Raw genomic sequence first — 21,846 nt, 5'->3', positions numbered from 1 at the left:
ACTGGGTTGGTAATTGTTTCAAGTTTTGCCACAACATGGAAACAACTTGATAACCTGACAACACTTAAGGGTTTGAAAGAACAAGATACACAAAAGCAAGGAAAATGAAACTGTACAGCAACTTGAAGGGCAAGAAATCCCTCTGCGCAGAGCCTTATGACCTGGAGTAGTAACCTCTGAAGATACATTCACATACCCCAGGATGAGAGAGTTTACTCCTGAGCAAGCAATTGCCTGCTCATGCACAGAGATACACCCCCTCCTTGTCCGTGCATCAGTGCCACTCGTGGCAATTTACTTTCTTCCATCAGCAGCCACATGCTTACCCTACTCTGCTCACTCACAGATTTAAACAGAAATTGCACCAGATTCAAGGCCAGCCCACACCTCCCACAGTACACGGTGAACAACCCTCACTCCTCACAGGCACTGAACCCAGCTATGCTCATCTGCCATGGCACCACCCTGTGCCTGCACAGCCCAGCTCACCTGCCAGCTCACCCCCCCATCAGCCCTCAGCCCACCCCTGGCTGCCCCCAGCAAAAGCCAGCAGGCACAGGCTCTCACCTGACAAGATAAGGCAGCAGAGAGCCACAACAACCCCCTCTGCAGCAATTCTCATCTCATGGATCCTACTAAAACACAAGATGGAAACTCCCATGGGTCCTGTGATGCTCCCTCTGACCCTCCTGGCTTTACAAGTCACAGCTCTTAACAAAGCCACAAGGACTTCTCATCCAAAAGAGTAAGGGAAACTCAAGTAAAGTACACCCAAGTTAAGGACACTCAAACCCTCCTAAGTAGCCATAACAGCAAAGTGTACCAACAAAAATTTCAGGAATTTTATACCATGTCTCCACACAATGTTCATCTGTATCAAGTAAATCATAGAGTTACAGAAAGGATATAACCATTAGTCAGACAAAACCCACTACAAAGTCCAAAGGAATGAATACTGGAGTTGATAGAAACAGAAAGCATTTGATGAACTCTAATTTTGGTTTCCATCATGCAGGCTCAGGAAAATGTCTTTCTCCACCTACAAAGTTGTGGTGTCCTCATGTGCCACTGTTTAGATTCCCAGCTCTAAGCTTCTGCTGCTCTAACAGTAACGTGACTATACAAAACTAAGTCAATTCAGTACAACAAATGAAAATTCTCCAGAAGACTGAAATTTTTTTTAAGTTTTCATAAAAAAAGTATGTTTCTTCTGAAAGATGTTGTACTGACAGTCCAGGAGAAATCCTTCAATTTTTTGGAAAAAAAGGACATACCAAGAGCAACATGGTTCACTTCCTTATAGCGCCTTTTCGACATCCCTTGGCCATGACCTGGATGGCTCCTGTGTGAGAAAACACTCATTTCCATCTGTGCTTGTTCATCCCCTCGTCTCCGTGCTGATGTTATCTGTGCTGGTGCTGGCTACAACAGCAGCTTACAGAGGCTGCTTGCCACTGTAACATCTCAGCTGCCACCTGTGCCAAGGCGCCATCAGCCACTGTGTTCATGTACACATGGCAGTGCAGGAGACCATCCATATCAGCACTCATGTTTGGCCACCTGTTGTTAATAACAATAAAATTTAAAAGTACAGGAGTTTATACTCCTGTGCCACACTTTACAGCTGTTTCGTTTATAGATAAGACATAGGAAAAATACATCATTATTTGGTCAAAATGAGAGGGAGCAGGACAGTTTGAAAGGGAATTCAGGAGCACTAAACCATTCCTTTCCAAAATTGTCACTATTACTAATCCTTACCTAAAGACCTGATATTCTTGCGCCTTCATCTCCTGACATTATTATTTAACATCTGTATATATGCCACTGAAGCAGGAAGTCATCCCAGGCTTAACAACTCAGCATGACTTTGAATATCAAGCCTAAGTAACAGCAGAGAAAATTGTCAAGGAAATATTATTAAAGGAAAAATTAGTTTAAAATCAATTGCTTTTATTCTAATGCATTCATATAATCACTTGCCTCTCCTTTCTATAAACTGTTTGTAAAGTCTCTTGAGAGAGAGGACTGTTGTGTTGCACACATGCCTAATGATACTATAAGGGCATATTAAAAAAAGGAAGCAAAAGATTTATATAACACTTTGCAGGGGCAATCACAGCTCATCAAGATGTTTTCTTTTACATGTGAAATCAGGCCCATTTAAGGGAATTTTCCCACTTATTATCCCAGAGGAAAAAGATGGCAGGGGGGTGGGGTGGGGGAACTTGGTGTGCACATATACAAAACCCTCCAAGAACTACAGATGCTTGAGCAAATTCACTCTTCTGTCTGTTAAACATTCCCATCCCTAGACTTTGTTTCAAGACGCATCCTCCTAATGGATAGCTGGATCTTGTCTGTACAGCTGGGAGAACCAACACACAGCATGTCATCTCAAAACCCAGTCATATCCTATTCTGCAAAGGGTTGAGTGCTGTTACTTCTTTGCCTATCTTGCTATTTCCTGCTAGCAAGCATCTCACCAGGCATGATTCATGTTACATAACTCCAGCTTGTTAAAAACAACAGTTATGCAGCTAGGTAGTACAGAAGATTAATGAGATAAATCCAGAAGTCGCTTATTACAGAACCCAGACAAAAGCTGCTCCTTAAATAATATGCCTATGCAACTTTAAACAAATGAATAAGCCACTGCACCAGCACTGTTTACATTCAAAGTTAATTAAATCTTTCAAATCTTTCAAATCCTGTACTCTAGACTACTCAGTGCCACTTCTCACACCACTATATGCAAACTCCCTAATGCATGGGTGTTTTATTTTTCAAAAGTGACCCACTCCCCTCCCCAATCATTAGAGAATAACAGCTGAATACTGAATCAGTCAATTTCAATCACAAAAACACTGTATTGCTTTAATGTTCTGGATGACTATGCTGAGATAAAATCCTCCTCCCTGAGTTAGCAGCAAAATGCTTGTGTTTTGCAAATAACCATTTTTACACGTATCCTGGCTTTGGTTATGAAGTGTAAAAGCAGCAGCAAGAGAGGGTTAAACAGGCTTCCTGTCAATGCTCTGCAAGAAGCCAGCCTCTGTACTGCAGCAAGGGAAAGAAATCTGTTCAGGCCCAGTATATTCAGCATTATTCAGCACTATTGGGACCATATTCCAGGACCTCTCAATGCCCACCTGACAGTGTGTCCTCTGCATTAAGGCAGTGGACAAGGCAGTCTCCCCAAGGCAATCCATCACCTGACCATGCTGGTCTTTGCAGCTCAGCTGTGTCCACTGACACGCTCTGTGGAGCAAGCCATTGCCACATAACTGTATTCTCTTCTCAGTGACTTCTCCAGGAGGTAAAAAAACAAAAAGGAAAAATAAAAAGAAAATTACGAAGCTCGTGTTTCTGGCATCACCACCCCAGCAGAGCAATAGGGAGGTGACCAGCTGCCCCTGGGAGGAGGCAGCAGCAGTGGGGGCCTGTGTGAGCACCAGCTGGCTGCCAAGCCCAGACCTGAAACTAGGTCTCAGCCCATTCGACTGCAGGGGAAGGGAAGGGGAAAAAAAAAAAAAAAAAAGAAGAAGAAAAAAAAAAAAAAAGGCAGCAGCACTTTCTCAGAGCAGGAAGAAGGGGAGGCCACGAGCGTTTCCTGTTGTGCAGCTGAAACAAGCAAAGACGTCATTACACTTGCGCTCCCTCAGGGTGTCAGCAGATTGAGGGCCAAAGTTCAGTCATTTCCAATGCACCGCAAGGAGGGAGGTTTGGGAGGAGAAACCAGCAGTGGCTTTATTGCTAACAGTGTTCTCTGCACTTGCATAGCAAAACAGCTAAGCAGTCAGCTGCAAAGTATCGTATGTGACTAGAAACAATATTTGCTCAGGAGCCGTGCTGCTCTTGTTTTCCTTGTACAGCTTGTTATATTGAATATTACCGCAATATAGAAGTAGAATGAAATATTACTACAATACCAAAATGTACTAAGCTTTTTTTCTGCAGCCCGTACTTTTGCAAGCATCTGGAAATCAAGCCTTACGTTGATTTGGATCCCGTGAAGTAAAATATGTTTTTTAAATGCATCAGAGGCACAACTAGTGGGTAAAACTCCAGGATTCCCTTGTCAGATATGGCCAACATCCTGGCAGAGTGAATACAGAGGCTTCTTTTCAAATTTGCCTCTGTCTTTCTGAAGCAGGTAAGGTCCCACCTTAAGGAAAATAGTGAGGATGCAGGAATTGGATAGTAGCATATGGATGTCCAACATTTGGTAACTGATTGTCAGCCAGGGTGTCCATCTAAATGTAAGAAAATCAGTATAGCTGGCAAGCACAGGGGGAATCAGGACTGCAGTCCTACCCACCATTACTACCTTCTTATGCTAAATATTAGAAAGACTTTTTAAATGGAAAGCACTGACAAGAATCCAAATGAGATTCTTGTCAGAATTTCAGGAGGTTTCAGAGTCTCCACCAACCACTGGAAGGTTTAAAGTGCAGTCGAAACAACTACCTGTAGGAAATGCTTCGATTATAGCAGATCCTCCCCTGGGGCAGAGGGATGCACAGGCTTACAGTACACTCTCACTCATGAGACACATTCTAGACCCATTTTTGATAGTCTCTGAACAACATCTTAAAACACAGTCATTTCACAATAAGCATGTCCCAGCATACATCGAATGTGACAGATTGGGTAGCAGTGCTCCACTTGATAGAAGTTGTTTTTCAAATAGAGCTACTTAACAAACCTCAGTGAAAAAGGTTATAAGGAGTTTGGAAAATGCTCTTCTGAATTCTCATACCATCATCACTAGCTGAAGAGAGTATTTTTTCCTTATTTCTGCAATAACCACCCTGTGGTCACACTGGGAACTGAAGCCAGTTTTCAGCCCTAGTAATTCAGCATAATGGAGCTGAAACTAGGGAATCACCAGACTGTATCTTGGATATACTGTATCTTTCATGGGACATAAGCAGTGTCACTAGCTAACCAAAATTTATCATTTTACTAAAATAAGGTCAGATATAGTATTTTAATTATTTATAAACTAAACATTTTGGATATATTTTCAAATACCTTATCCTACAAGGATACGGAGTTTGGTTTTCTACCCTTTCCTTTAGAGGTAAATTTTTCAGAGGTAACTTATCTCTAGGATTCATTGCCAGGTAGCATGGAAAAACCTCTACTGCTTTTTGTGACATTAGCTTGAAAACCTAATCCTGAAGGTTGTCAATCTGGCGCTAATAATCAGAACTCTTTTCAATATAAAAAAAAAAAGCAGAGAAATTAGTCTTTGGTGTTGACAGCAATTTGCAGTACACAGGCATCAACTGCAGTGAAGACAGATTGGATTAGCCCAGTCACAGTAAAGTGATCAGAATCTCACCCTTAAAACTGTGATTGCTGAAACAGAATCCAGGCCATACTATACAGAGCAGTGGGTATAACTAGTGACTTACAGAGAGTGGGAACAAGAGGGTGAACCTTCAAAGGTACTGTAAGAAAGTTTCCACTAGGCACAGCATCCTAAACAACACAAATAAAAGCCATTCGACTTTCTGAAATCCAACCACTTGGTACCACGCTCACTCAGAACAAACTTGGCCAACTATTTTTTGACCCATGTCCAAGAATGAAGGAAATGCACCACCAATTTGTACTTCTGACCGTACTGAGACAGCTGGTGCATGGCACAGCAGCAGCACAGGGCCAGGCTGTGTAACCACCAGGCACCACCATGTCGTATCACAACAGGCTTTTGCCACACATCTATGGCTGCCTGTGGCAAGAGAGTGTCTGCTAAAGAACACAGAATATAACAAGGAATAGCAGTGGATTTGCACACCAATCCATGTCCTGAGAGTTAATTTTCATGTAATTACATCTTACTGTCCCATTAGTTGGCAAAGAGTATTAAGCCATCTCTACCATGGTTTGAAGTGAGAAAGTGGAATGTGCTCTCTGCGATCCAAATAGGAGCCAAATATTTTTTAAAGAGCTGTACATGTTGTTTTGGGTTTTATTCATGAAACAGTTGAAACTTACAGCAAAGAGACAGATGCAAACCGTGACCTGGTCTCACTAACAATGCCCTGGCTGTGCTGATGAAAACACTTGCCTTTTCACTCCAGAACAGATACTGGCTGTGGAAAGTACAAATACATGTGGACAACAACTCTTAAAGTAGGCTATTTACAAAGTATCTAACACCTTTACTGATTCCCACAAATTCAGTTACACTTTTACCCTTTACAACCCATCTGCACAATACTTCTAACAAAGCCACTATAGTGTATCACTTGGGAATTCAAATTATGTACAAGGTTTTTATAATTCTTTCACTTCCATTTGAAGAGAATTGCAAGTGGAAAAGCCATTACCTTGAATTTTTTTTGTTGTTGAATTGTCACATCACCAAGTGAATTCTCTCAAACAATCCTACAAGCAGACAATTAAAATATCCTGCACCAATTTTATAACAAAAACAAGGCAAACAAAGATGGAAGAGTCCAAGCTGCCAAAACACCTGATAGCAGGTCATTATTTTTCTTCAAAATATGTGTGACAAAAAACACAAGTGGGGGCAGGGAGGGCATGTTTTTCACTGTGAACCTGGTGTTCAGCCTAAATAAGCAGTACAGAATGCAGGAGAGTCTGCCCATTGGTGAAGGGCACGACCCAACCACCAACGCAGCGGCAGCAACTGGAAATTCCCAAAGTATTCCCCACCATTTTGTCTCCTCATTTACTGCACCCAGCTGCCCCATGCCATGCTCTCCTGCCCCAGCAGGACACTGCCACCAGCACTGGTCTCTTATGCCAGGTACCTGAGGGGGTCTTCAGGCAGAGGGACGAGCAGCCTCCCTGCCATTCAGAAGCAACTGGGAAAATGCTACATTGCCAAGAAGAACATTCCATTTATATGGTAAGGATTTGGTTTAGGATGAAAACATTAAACTTGAAATGGGATGATCCCATATGGTGCAGATGTGTGTGAGTGTCCCTAGAGACAAAGTGTGAGAGTGTATTTGTGTCTGTGGTGTGTCTATACACATTTACATACACACTTGTGCACATGTGAGTGTATCGATACAAAACAATATGTAGACAGCTAAATATATAATATATCTATATTCACATTAGAAGTTCATACATAAAGTGATTTGGCTAAGTGGTACCAAAACCCTGTGATTGTAACTATCTTTTATAAGCAATGGCTTATGGAGATTCATTAGGCAAAACACATTAAGTCCTGGAAACTAAGTGGGGGGAAAGGCAAGCCCTTATTTTGTTATACCAAGTATTTATATTTTATTTCATATGTCTAATCAAGACAAAGCAGATCTGAAGCCCATATTTAGGAATCTGAAGCTTTCAACAATAAGTATCCAGAAACCAAAAGCAATTGCTAAAATACTTATTTAAACTGCCTTAAACAGTCTCTCCAGAAACAAAGAGAAAACACTTTAAAAATCTTAAAAATATCAAACCAACTTGACTGCTTCTGTATCCCATTAATTCAACAAGATCCTAGGCAACAATAATACTTAGAATAAATATTTTTCTTATGGGAATAGCATTTTCACTCAAATTGACCAGATGATATCAATTAAAAAACAAAGATTAGATACAGAAAACACATACTGACTTAAAAACTAAACCGTACTTCAGTTAGTACAAAGCTTGTTTAAGAAGATACTGACTTTTTCTTTTAAAGGTCTTCTTACTTCTAAGGGGAAAATGCTTTTTTCCCCTTGCAGTGTTTTGAACTAATTTCCATCCAAATGATGAAAATCTGTCCCCTAAAACTTCAGAGAGCACACCCTACTCAGTGTAAAACACTGCACTCCTACACAAATGTAAAGCTGAATATACCCAAGGCAAACCCAGTACTGATTCCAACTTCTGCTCTTGGCCTATATGCACACCTTAAAAAAAAAAGAGAGGAAGATGAAGAGCAATATAAATAAATACAAACCAGTGATACAAAAATACAGTAACTTTCTACGCAATATACCATCTGTTCCTCCAGAAAAGCATGCTGCATCAAGCCACAGGGGCTACAGCTAAGAAAAGCCCTTGTAGAAGAGCCAAGTTCTGTAATGAGCAGTTTCAGAAGCTGTGGAAAACTGTACCAGCCACCACAGTAAGGAGGCAGCCTGTGATACGCTCAGTGGGAATCGCCATCCCCCCGTGCTGTGGGCTGGGGTTACCCGAGCTGCCACAAGGTCGGCAGAGAGCTCCCCAAATGTTGCAAACCCAGGGTCAGAGGTTCACAGTGTACCAGGAAAGCTGTGCCGCGCTGCGGAGCAAGCGCTAGCTGTTTGAGGATGTGGTGTTTCGCTATGGGTTTTACGGGAAAGTTTTGTCTCCAGAGTTACAGACACAGTAAACTGGATTTCCCCGTCTACTCCACAGACCACACCTCCACTGCCGCTGCTCCCTTCTCTTGTACTGTGGATCTAGGATCAGCAAACAGAAATAGCTTCCAGAACATGGGAACAGGCACCCTAGTACGCCTGCTGCCCCTGAGGCACATGAAAAGCAGGAGCTGCTGCTGCATGCCAGGTGCTTGCTCACTGTTGTGTGCCTTACAGCAAATAAAGTGTGCGTCTTCCAGCCACTTGGGCAAAGAGGCAGGCAGGAGAGACCCAGATCAAAGAAGTGCTAAGGGGTGCTCTGTTATGGTTAAGAAGGCCAAGTAAGGTGCGCAGCCCTCTCCTTCCAGCTGGCAAAGTCTCAGGTACTCAGGATTATGTAGTAAGAATTTCCTTCTGCCGCTTCTATTGTTATTCATTATGTGTGTGTGTGTGTGTGTGTGTGTGTGTGTTAAAAAACGTATCCGGCCTTTCCAGACTTTGGTTGCATTATCACACCAAACACAGGCTTTAGGGCAAGGTCTGAGTTTTGTAAACCATGCTTATAGAGCATCTGCTTGTGTTCCCTGTCACCAACCCCAGAACAAACAACGGAATCACGGAACCCTGGGCAATTAGGAGACCGTACCCAGACTGGAGGGAATTTGTGAGCCAACACATTATCACAGCTCTCATTATTAAATAATAAACTGTGCAATTACAGTGGGTTGTACACATACCTTAGGGTATGCAAGAAGGCACAAACTTAGAAATGGAATATTTCCAACAACCAACAACAACTTAAACAGGCAAGGATCCTTATCAAACAATTAAGTTACTCAAGAACTACTCCAATAACTGGCCCTTTTTGCCCAGGGTTATGCATTCTAGAACCATGTCATAAGCTTTCGTTGAACTAGGCTTTTTCCTCATCCTTTTTTATTTTGTTTGTACTGTTTAAAAAAAAAAACAACAACTCATCTCCCCTCTAATCCACCCATCAGATGAGGTGCAAGATTTTATTTTAAATTACATCCAAAAATGGGGAACTGCAAAGAAAAACTCCATCATCAAGGATAACCTAATTCAGTTTGGGGCTACTGGGCTACAGATGGAGAAGCAGCTACACAGGCCATGTGATATACATCAAAATGAAACATGACACTAGAACCATGCAAATCTTCTGTATATATTGCTTTATCTTTCTTTTTATGCTGAACCATACCAGAAACAGACCAAAAAAAACCCCAAAAAACCTTAGAAATTATGCCACTTGAAAAAAGCAGGCATCAGACCTCGTTAAAAAAATAAAAATAAAACAGGTCATCATACACAAACTGAAATTAAATGCAAGCTTCTCACACCTTAATCATTCCAAAACCAAATAATGGGATTTCACTGGGGAGACAAGCACACAGGACAAGATACAGCCCTGGCCCGAAGCAAGTTTCTTTTTCAGCTGGGTTATAACTACAAATAATAACCAAAAAAAAGCTAAAATCACAGTTCTAAGCCAGTCAGTTGCAACACTTTCACCTCCAACTTCATGAACTTTATATTCAAATCACAATGAAAGCACCTTGGGGTACATAATGTGTAATTTTTTTTTTTCTAAAATACCTTATACCATCTGGCAATGTAAAGATCATTTCTGTTGAGAGTGCCTTTCGTTGTAGGTCTTCTCTGCCTGAAGTATTCAGAGGCTGATTCTGTGCAGACAGTTTTTCCAACAGTCTCACCTAGTGTTACTATATTCAATGAAAAGCAAACCTTGCATGCCAAAGGTTTCCATTTATAGGCTGGGACAGTCACAAGGAGCACTATTTCAGCAGTACAAGTCCTATCTACAGCTGATGGCAAAATCCTGACCTCATGAAAAAAAAAATCAAAATCAATAACTTCCCATTCTGCACTTTTATTGGTCAGGACACAATCCCAAGTGACAGAATTTTCATTATATTCACAAGAGATGGGGCAGTTCACATGGTGTCACAAGCTGTGCCAGGCACAGTTTGGTGTCATCTTCTCAGATATGGGGCACTGAATAGAAAACTGTGAGATGAGGGCAAGACAGTTTCGTGTTGGCTCCAGAGAAAGTGAAGCTCCAGCAACAAGATCAGTGTTGGCACAATGCAAGTGCTTTTTAGGATAGCTTTAATTTCCACCATCTATTTGCATGGTTAGCCTGCTCATGGATTGGCTTTCTGGTCACTTTCCTACAACCAAGAGAGCTGGCAGCACCAGTTCAGCCACAGTGAGGAGGTGGGCGTCCCAGCAGAGCAGCAAGGCTCAGTGAGCACCCTGCTCAAGGCAAGTGTCAGGCACCACTGATGACAGGGCCTGGGGAATAACCCTTTCACCTTCTGAGCAGACAGAGGGATGTGACTATGTCCTTCAGAAACATGAGGATGTAAAAGGAATTCAAAGTGCTTCAGTTTAAAGGCAAACATCTTTATGGGGTCCAACAAGACATGACCTTGGCTAAGTCAGACACAGGCAGCTAAATAGGGCCATGCTCACTTACTGATCCTGCTGCATCCTCCTAGCAGCAGAGCACCAGAAATGGTGGATGACATTTTAGAAATGCATCTGTATAAACATTTGTGAAATAAATGCCAACAGTCATACATAAATAATTCAAATAAATTTATTTATTTAAAATATTTTCTTTGATAGTTAACCAACAGCAGAAGTTGAACCTACATGGAATCCAGGACAAATCTTCCTTCCAATGACAAACAAGCCAGATCTCCAACCATGAGCTCTCGTGAAATTATTTCAGGTATATTCTATGAAGGAGACGGGACATGACTAGAGGTAAAAGCTATGGTCACATATCCGTACATGAGTCTAGATATATATATTTAGACAGGCATTCTTAAATATTTATTCACACAATGTGGCAAACCCTCTCCATTTTCTGCTGTAATATGTTCATTTTTATGGGAAAGCATCAAAGCAGGAGCCAAAAAAGTGCATTTTTGGCTGAGATAAAAAGCCAAGTATAATCCCATCACCTGCATGTGACACTGAATTAGGCAAGGAAACTGAAACACGGCTGTTTTCTAGTGTGTGAATCTGTAAACAGCCATCAAATGTATTTATTACACTTTTGGCTCACCAGACAACCCACTTGACTGAGAAAAAGAAAATCAAAATTAGTTTCATTTATTCCCCTGCTTGCTAGTTAAGTGGGTTGAACTACTGATGGGGACTAAATGATACTGCAAAGAAATTAAATCAAAACCATGCATAAGCAAATATAAAAATAAATACCTTCAAGCACTGAGCAAGATAAGAAGCATCATATTCTGTGTGCAAGCTACCTGTGGAGATGTCAAAGTTGGAAGTTAGAAGATGTTACCACCGTATCCTTGAATGTGCCTTCCATAGGATCTTAGTTACTCAGCGACACATGCTTGTATGACTTGAGATGGGACAGGGATTCTGAAGACTGTATTACTAAAATTCTGTAGGTTAGAGGGACACTTGACCTGATAAAAATAACTTCCAGTAAGCAATTATAATCCACTGTCAATCACATTCAAACCTCCCATCCCCACCTTATTGATCTTCCCCTCAAAGCCTCATCCTCAACCAGCATACATCCAAAATTGTGTATTTAACATCCCTGTTTTCTTCTATAATTAATAAGATTGTGAGTGAGAAAGAGAAAGAAAATTAAAAGGTTTCTCTCCTACTCACTTCATTTGTACAAAATAACCTACACTGAAGTTTTGAGGAGGTGTGCATAAAGGAACTCCATCGTCCCATGTGTCTTTCTCTTTCCTGCCATGCACAGGGTGATCTGGGGAGCACGGGAAGGGAAGTCAGGGTACATCTACTGCAAACTACTTCACTGTTCCTACAGAAGAATAAGCAAAGAACCCAGACACACCACTATAACGCATCATACAGAGGACATACACCAAAACTAAAGCAAAGGTTCTTTCTGTACTCATCTTTTACAAGTGAATGTGTCCAGGCCAGCCTCCCATCATGGAGGGTTTGGGTCTATCAGCCTTGCATGAGGAAATCTGTACAACCCAGAAGCATAACAAGCATTTCCAAGGTGATATGTAAACACATCCTGTCCTTGCTCCAAAAGAAAAATTTGGAAGACCTGATATATTTCCATTCCCTTTATTACTTTCTCACCTCTCCTTCAAGCCTGTTCATAGGTAATAGACAGAGAGGTTGAATTTTTTCCATGAAGAGATCACTAGTTTAATAGAATCACTGAACAGCTATATGAGCTGAGCTAAAAAACAAAGCAGAGCGAATGAATGTTTTGTATGTCATCCTTCTGCCTCCCTATATTTCACAGACCAAAGTCCTGTCAGACCAAAGAAAGGTGCTGTCATACTACTGTATATCAGCCCCAATTTACAACCTTACTTGTTTAGAAAAAAAATAGCTGACTCAAAATTGCCCTACTAATTACTCCAAATCATGTAGTAGTTTTACTAATGCATGGCTGACTATAAAGTTCTTCACCAATAATTAACATGACTCACTACAATAAATTAGGTCAAAGATGAGCACAATTTGTGTATTTAATTAGTAATTAGGTAAATCAGAGATTAAAAATATATGACATATCAAACATGACTGGACCAACTTCACTATCCTCTTGATCCCAACATTTTCCACCATAAAAACCAACTGCAGAGGTAGCAACACTGTATTTGGTATCACTCTAAAACAAATACCTTTCTGTCAGTTCTTATTTCACTAACATCATTTCTTCCTCAGCATATTATATAAACGACTCCTACCCTTACACTTACCACAAATTTCTTCAGATGTATCAGTAACATCTTGCTAAGCCTGTATCAAAATTCATCTGTACCTCACAAATTAAATACATGTAGCTTATCCATTATTTAAACCTTAAGAAATCAAATATTCCAGCCAAGCAGCTCTGTGAAAATATTCACTAACTTTTAAAGGGATTTTGTTACTATTGCAGGACCAAGCATAAAATAATGGAACAGACTGCAAGTTTTGTTTGACATGAATTTACTAAGAATGTTGGAAGAAATTAAATTCACATAGCTTTGAAGAAATTTTAAAGCAAAATCTCTTGACTCAAAGAGCCTAGTATTACAGCCTCACCTGGTGATCAAAACAGATTATCATATCAAGACAGCAGGAAGATGTCCAAGTTTATAGTCTCATAGTCAATAGTTTAATCCTATTTTTACCAAACTGTAGAAACTTTTATTGACTTACACAGGACGGGGAATTTGGCTGTAGGAGTCTATGAATGTCCTGCCAAAGATAAATGCCTTTTTCACTAAAGAACTATTTTACTTCAGACAAATGCATTTTAAAGGCTTTTCATAAACAGTTTCAGAAATTGCATTCATAGACATAACTGATTTTAAACGGGAAAAAGTCAAAATTTGTCCATTTCTATTGTTACAGAAGACCATGAATTGTACTTTATTTCCTTTTCTAAAACATTAACAAAGCAGTTTTAGAAATGCAACTCTCCAGATGAATCAGTGTTTCACAGGTGTCACACAGGACTCAGTTGAACACTGTCAGCGTGCAGAGGTGCCAGTGAACCACAGGCCCGCACGACGCTCTAGGGAGTCTCTTTCATTACTAAGGCTGGTGCACAAAGAAGGAAAATCACATCCAGTCCTCAGGAAAATGGACAACAGTTAAGAGCAAATAAGGACATTATTTTTCAGTTAACTGAATTATTTATTTTAGCCATCTTTGAGAGACAAGCAACACAAAACTCCACAAACTTCTAGAACTTTTGTAAGCACACTACACACAAAATGAACTACACTGACCTGTGAGACTGGTAATAGATGCCAGCAACTTCCGTCTCTGTTGAATACTGACTTTGGTCTAAACTGAATAGTTTTTGCTCTAACTAAACAGTGTCACGTCTTGTTGTCAAGGAAGGGTAACCTCGGTTATTATTTCATACTATTCTTTCTTGACACACTACACATGTTTTGTTTTAATGCAAGCCACAAACACAAAATACATAAATACAGAGAACTGGGACTTCTATCTTAATTAAATAAACAAAAACGACAAAAAAAAACCCCACACCAACACATAACAAAACCCCACTGTCTAATAAGACTAATTTTGATAACCCTGATCCTGAGCCATTAGATTTTTTAAACTTAGAGCTCCTTTCTGCCTAAGCACAGATGTTGGTCTATGAAAAATCTGCTCAATAAATAATATTATTTCAACAAAATTCTCTGATGTTTCATATCTTACACTGTGCAGTTAGACTTTTCTTTCAGCTTTTTACATTTCTTTAGCAATACTATTCTCTGTAGCCATAAAAGTCTAAACTTCACCATAAATTATAGAAAACAACTTGGAATTTTCTCTGCTTCATTTTTTTTGAGTATTTTCTTATGAAGAGGGTCAAACTCTACTGTATTGCATTACTTTTAGAATGTCACCTGACACTGTAATTTCAATTCGCATTCCCTCCTCTAGTTTTCACTGTTCAATTAAACGGAACTATACATGCAAATTACCTAACTGCTTTTCTTTGTATGGAATTTCCAACAGACTACTACCTGAAAGAGAAACTTTCTGTAGCAATCAAACCTTGAATTTCTCCTGTATGACCCAACAGCAATTAAGCCAAGCCTTTTAAAAAATACTGTACATTCTTTTCCCCGCCTTTTTTTGCAACTTACATAAATCAAAGATTTTAGCTAGAGCTGCAGCAGTTTCTTATGAGTTACTTTAGTTACAATTAAGTGAACTTCCACATTTAAGAACAGATGCATTCTTTACTACTCTTTTTTTGGGTGTGCAGGATCAAATTTCTTGTACATGAGTTGCATTTTTCAGTCTCTGTAAGTGTATTAGGGCAGAGCTATCAACTAACAGGAAAAAACCAACAAAAAAGAAGAAAATAATTTTCTTTAAAACACAAATTGAGGTGCAACAAAACAAACCCATCTGTACATAAAGTGGCCATAAACTCATTACCTACTACATTATTATATTACTTGCGGTTACCATGTCATACTTAAAAGGAACTTTTCTGCTGAGACCAAGTTTGCACTGACAGCGATAGAATGTGCATAAACAAACTCAGAAAAGGGGGATATTATCACTATACAAACTGGTCATATCAGTATAACCATGTACCAGGGGAATTTATATCAGATAATTAAATCCATATTTATGCACTGCACTACTTTCAGAAAACCACTCAAGTGGTACACTTTTGGGTAGGCATGCCCTGAGACTCCCGTCCAGAGAAAGTGAAGAGGGAAAAATCATGCACAGGTTTTTGCTTATTCAAGTAAAAGGTGATATCCAGGTTCAAAAAACAGTAAAAGAGACACATCCAGGGCAGAACAAGGAAATACAGAAACATAAGCAATACTGTGACCAAAACCAGAGTGCTCCACACCCCACTGCTGTTACCCTGGCATACAGAGAACAGTGACCATTTTGCAGGTGTACAGAATGTGCCTGAAAGACAAATGAAAACAAGCACCCAAAATTCACGATACTTCCTCAGAGCAAGAAGATTTTATGTTTAGACCGTATCAATGATGGCAAGAATTCAATCACAAGACAATAAAAAAAGGCAAGCAATTCCTGACAGACAAAACTGCATATGGTACTTTAAGGTCTTATTCTGAGGATTTTGAAACACTGTATAAGATTGTTCCCCCTGCATATATCCTCCCTCACCTTTTCCAGGCTCATAGCTTTGGGAAAGAGAGTTCTCAGGGACAAACCTTACTGGGGACAACCTACTACAAATGAGTAGGGAGGGTAAAGCCAATTGTTTAATCTATGAACAAAGCAGAATGGTGAAATAAGTCATCCATGGTACGTCCCACTTGCTATTTTAGTAAAAAGAAAAAAAGATTTAAAAAACCCCAGATGTTCCAAGACATTAACATATTCTTTAATTTCACTAATGATTTCTTGAAGTCTAAACAGGGGCTTGCTACTCAGTTGTCATGGAAAACTTTCTAATATTTCTATTTCCAGTGGATTTTTTTCTCTCAGGCTGTCAGACCAGCATTTTCACAAGTCCTAATTTCACTTGAGAATTAAAAAAAAATGGCTGAAATGAACTGCTTTTTAATATTTCCTGCTGAAATAGGGGAGTCGTTGCAAAGTCTTACAAAAATTTTTAAGCACCCAGAAGATAAACAAGGCTGTACAAAGCTGCAATTTCGTATCAGAATAGCAGCTTGAAATTTTCATTGTTCTATCATAATTCTGTGCTGCTTAATTTAAATGTAGCATCCCAAATTACTGACTGAATGTATGAAAAATACCATTCTCTATTTTCCATCTAGCTTACACTTCCCCTTGCTGTTTCTTCACTTTTTAGCAACTGCTAGATATTCTACTGAAAGGGGAAAAATAAAAGGAAAAACAAAAAAACAAAACACCCAACCAAACAAAAAAATCTCCAACAAATGGTTATACTACAGAAGAAAGTCCAAAACTTAAAAAATATTTAATCTGTAATATACTACTTCAGAGATGCAGTTTAAGAAATCTTGAGAAAATTAACCTGTCTCAAAATAAAAAAAGAATTTTTAAAGCAGTTTCCTCGTAACTTATCAGATCTTTTTCAAATAACAAAGGTATGCAGCCTCTGCACTCAACACTCCTGTTCAACTCCCAAAAGTATTAACAATTAACTCTTCCTGAAGCCTTTAACCCCTAAGAATAATAATAATTATGCATTCCTCCTGCTTGGAGGACCAATAATTTAAAACCACATACTGACAATCTGAGGTAAAACAGATAAAACAATTTCTCTTTACCCTGTGTGAAGGCCATTGACATGAAGAACCAACTTTTCATGGGCCTGATTCATGGTGGGACAGAGGAAGCCCGTACTGAGCCCTGGAAATTTACTTGCAATCCTTAGGCAGAATCAACTATAAGCAGGTAGTACTTGCTGAGCTGTACAGATAACTATCAATATAAGCAACCACAGCTTATTATAAACCCCTCCACACTCAAATGTGAAGGATGGCAAGCCATATTTCATAACCCAAGTCATATTCCTGTGACTTATACATTACTATGACTTGTATACAGGAATACTCTTAAATAGCAAGCATTTTTCTCTTTGATGGTTAAGTATTGCTGTATTTCACTAAGTAAACCACTTCTGCAAGGCACACAGCTCCCATACTCCCACTACCTTACCCAATATGGTTAAATTACAAAAGCAGTAACAGTAACTGACCCTGCTGTTGACCAAAAATTATGAGCAGAGGGACATACAAAATGGTACTTACTACTTTCACTTCAGTTTAAATCCAATTCACCTTTATTCTTTTTTAAAAAGCACCTAAATAAATGAATAAGCAAAGAAATTTGGCAAAATGCTCAACAATAAATGTCCTGCTTTAAAAATGTCCAGCTTAGTTACAAACATGCAGAACAGGGTCATAAATTTGCTCACACAACTAAGTACAGCCAATGGTATTAGAAATAGTTAAAAGTCAAAAAAGAATAGCCTTGTAGGGTGCCACCACATAAACTAAACATGATATACTGCCAAACACTCAAGCAGACACATGTACCATTATTCAGCAAGGACCACATGAATGCATATGGCTCTCTGTTTTGTCTTCATAGTAACAAGAAGGTTTGTAAACAGATCTCACATATGAGGCAATCTAGTCACTTGAGAATCTAATAATCTGCCTTTATAAAGAAGCATTCTGCACTCTTGCAACACAACTGGACTTAGATACACAACTAAAAGTCCTCTACATTTGTGCTTTGGGACAAGTGCTACTCAATTCTATCCTAAGCCATAGCAGTGAGGTTTTATGAAGTCACCTCAGTCAGGATGTATAGAACTGCTATGCCCAACAGCCATTGGAAAATAACATCAACACAACAGATACAAAACATTAAAAATGTGGATTGTTCAATCAACAAAAGTAATGACATGCTGATTTTGTACCGTATCACTGCCGCCTTTGCACAGCTGAAAACCACAGTAATCTTCAACAAGTTTTCAGATGACAGTAGTAACTTCTTAAAACTCGCATGAAAAAACCCTCTCAGCCTATTCAACAAGACTTAATTTTCTGAGAAATGAGACAAAACAAAAAAAATAATGAAGAAAGTTTCAGATAATCCATACCTGAAGTTTCAGAAATATCTCCTGAGTGGAAGGATCAGGAAAGATTTAACATCTAAGTGTAAATAAATATAAACCCCAGGATATACTGCATCTATCTTAATATGTCCACATGCTGCAAATGCAACAGGCAGAGACTCTCCTATCTTTGAAAAACAGATGCACTTTTTCAGCATGTCTGTATATCATCTTCACTATCAAAATATTGAGGATTCCACACCGTGTCCTGATAACCTGAGGATCGAATTCCTCTGGTAGTCAGTGGTAATCCACAACAACAACAGAACTTAAAACTGGGCCCACTGAATTTGTACCTCGTTGGACCAGTAGTTCCTTTAATCTAGTAATTACTCCAATTACCCGGTGTCCCCAGAACTCCTGACCACGATGATCGGAGCCCCCTTGCGCTGGGAGCTGCACGAACACACGCCTGCACCCGCAGCTCCGGGAAGCAGAGAAATAAGAGACCTAGCCAGCAATGCTTCTCTTCTGCCACCCTGACCACTTTGTTTACTTCTTTCGTAATAGCTCTCAGTATAAATTCATTAGAAGAAAAAAATAAAGAAAAAGTGACACCCTTGACTAAGTCAGCAAAAAACGTTTAGTGTCCCCTCTACTATTTAATAATGCACAAACCCAGACAGATTTAATATTAAAGTAGGCTTCACATTAAAATGAGACAAGAGAAACTATTTAGCTAAATATTTCTGCTGAAACTCATTAGTATTTCGATTACTTTAGTTTAAAAAGGTTTTTAAGAATTATTGCCTCAAAAAACCCAACTCTTCAGTGTTTCAGCAGAAGTTTCATTTCTGCAACTATCATATAAAAAAAAAACCCTAAAAAAAAAAAAAAAAAGTTTGACCATTAGTGCCAACTAATAAGAAAAACAGAACCCTTTTCCGGGAAATTAAGCTCTGAGGAGGTTTATCGTTGTCCCGGGGCGAGCCCCGGCCGCCTGCCCACGGAGACAAGATGTGCTGGCCGGCGGCCGGCCGGGACCCCGGGCCAGGCGTGCTGGGGCGGCGGGGCCTCCCATCGGCTTCCCCACCCGCGGGCCGGACTTCTTGGGGACACCCACCAGCAGGAGCCCGGACATCACCACCCTCCGTCCCCTCCGCCTCGGGCTCCCTCTCACGAGGGGAAGGCCGTGCGGCGCGCCAGCCCCCGGCAGGAAGGTCGGGGCGGGCTGCGGGGCATGACCCGGGATAACCCGGGGCTTTCCCCCGCCTCCCCCCCGCCGCTTGACCCCGACGGCGGGGACACGGCGGGGACGCGGCGGGGCAGCTCGCCGCCCCTGCCCGCCTCCCGGCGCGGAGCCGGCGTGCGGTGGTGTATCCTATGCGATATCCTATGCGACAGGCGCGGATGTGCCGCTTACATAATCGCCGCCGGCCGCACACGTACCCCGCATTACATAAGGGATCGTGCCCCCGCCGGCCCCCGCGGCAGCCCCGCCGGCGGGCGGGGGGACGGAGGGAGGGAGAAAGGGAGGGACCCGGCGGCGGCCCCGGCCGAGCCCCTCGTTAACCCCCTTCCTGTGGCGTTTACACGTCATGGAACATTCCCGGAACGGGCCAACGTCCCACCCACTTCAGGGAACAGTCACCGCGGCGCAGCGCGCACACGCACTCTCGCACACGCACCCCGGCGCGGTGCCGGGTGTCCCCGCACACACACGCACTTCCCCCGTGTCCGGCACCCCCGCGGGGACGCGCTGGCAGCTGGGGCACATCCCCTCCCTCCGCTACCTCCAGCGCCCTGCCATCCGCCGCGCCGGGTGGCCCCGGGCGCCCCCCCGCCTTGGTGCCCCCCCCATCCGCTCCCGGGGCGCCGGAGGCCGCGATGAGTGCCCCGTCGGGTCGGCCCCCCCGCGGGCGCCTCTCCCCGGCGGTGACCATGCCCATTCCCCGCCGCAGGAGGGGATTACGCAAGGCAACCTTCTCCTCATCTGCATACACTTACAAGCCGGGTATTCCCCACATTTCCTAACGGCGTGTCACCGACAAAGGCCTGTCCCCGCCGTGTCCCCCTCCTGCGCCGGCTCAGCGGGAAGGGCCGCCGGCCGTGGTGCCCCGGGGACGGTGCCGGTGCCTGCCAGCGCCCGGAGCCGCCGCCACAGAGGTGACTTACCGGTCCGGCGGTTTTACAGCCCCGCCGGCTTCCCCCGCCGGCGCCCTCCCGCCGCCTTGCCCTCCATTTACCCCCGCAGCCCCGGGCGGCACTCGGAGCGCCGGCCGCAGACCCCCCCCGCTCGGCTGAGCGCCCTGCCGGCCGCGGCCCGACCCCTGCCCCGCGGCGCCCCGCACCCGAGCCCCGCCGCCCCGGCGCGGCTGTCAGCTGGTGCCGGTGACAGGGAATGAGCGGCGGGCAGGGAGGAGGGGGCTGCCCGCAGCAGCCGGTGCTGCTCACCTGGGAAATCACCGAGGAGGAAGGAGGGAAGTCCTCCCGGTGCCCTTGTTGTTGTTGCCGCTGCTGCTGCTGCTCCCGCCGGGCGCTCGTGTTGCTCCTTTGCTAAGGGCTCGCCCGGAGTGAGGCGGCTCGCGGTGCTTCTTTATATATAAAGACAGACAGAGATATTCCAGCGGCCAAGGGGCGCCCGCTTCACGCGTTTATCTTAAGGCAGGTCATTCCTCTCCCTCTTTTTGGAAAGGCTCATCACCATCTCCCTGACAGTGGCGGAGGGGCTGGTGTTGCACGGGGGAGAGGCGGAGGCCCGGGAGCCGCAGCCCGCCCTGGCCGCGGCGGGAGGGAGCGCTCCGCGCTGCAGGCGGCTCCGCCGGGCTATTCCTGGCACCACTTCCCAGAACAGAAGTTACAGGGCGGCGAGCGCGGAGCGAGCGCGGGGAGCGCGCCGCCCGTGACGTCACCGGGTCCCCCCGCGCGGCGGCGGGAGCGCTCCCGGGCGCGGTGCTGGGCGCTGCCCGCCCTGGGAGCTGCGCGGGGCGGGAGCCGCGGGATCTCCGCGCCGGGGAGGGCGCGCACCGAGGACGCAGGGCCTCGCAGGGCGAAGCCGCGGCCTCTCCCCGCCGGCGGAGATCGCCGCTCCCCTCCCCCTCCCCGCCGAGGGAACTCCCAGGAGAGCCAGTCCCGACTTGCCGTGCGCAAGCCGCGCGTCCTCCCGGCCTGAGAATTTCCTCCGAGGACGCGGGATCCTCCTGCCCCCTCCCCTCCCTCCGCTTCCTTTCTCTCCCTCCCCCGGCCCCTCCACCCCCTCGCTCTCGCCTGGCCGAGATCACGTTATCTGTCAAGGAGAACAATACACCGCCGGGGCTCCCCGTGCCGGCCGCCGGCCCCGGCTTCACAGCCGCGCCCGGGGCTCCCCCGGGCGGGGACCACCCCGACCCTCGCTCACCCCTCAGCACGTGGCCCCGGAGGAGGGGC

General features: G+C 43.3%; 1 protein-coding gene across 14 annotated transcripts in view; it reads right to left on the bottom strand.

The window, feature by feature from the left end:
* Positions 1 to 21,386, bottom strand: part of HIVEP2 (HIVEP zinc finger 2) — a 136,475-nt gene extending 115,089 nt beyond the window's left edge. For 4 of the 14 annotated variants that reach the window (XM_038132893.1, XM_038132892.1, XM_038132888.1 and 1 more), the window contains exon 1: positions 20,875 to 21,386. The gene's annotated coding sequence lies outside the window, so the exon portion shown is untranslated. The other 10 variants (XM_038132896.1, XM_038132897.1, XM_038132903.1 and 7 more) reach the window with 6 other exon arrangements.
* Between the last annotated feature and the right edge of the window lie 460 nt (positions 21,387 to 21,846).

The sequence above is a fragment of the Motacilla alba genome, chromosome 3 (assembly GCF_015832195.1).
Source record: "Motacilla alba alba isolate MOTALB_02 chromosome 3, Motacilla_alba_V1.0_pri, whole genome shotgun sequence".
In the NCBI taxonomy this organism is placed as follows: domain Eukaryota; kingdom Metazoa; phylum Chordata; class Aves; order Passeriformes; family Motacillidae; genus Motacilla; species Motacilla alba.
This window is presented reverse-complemented; position numbering and strand designations above follow the sequence as displayed.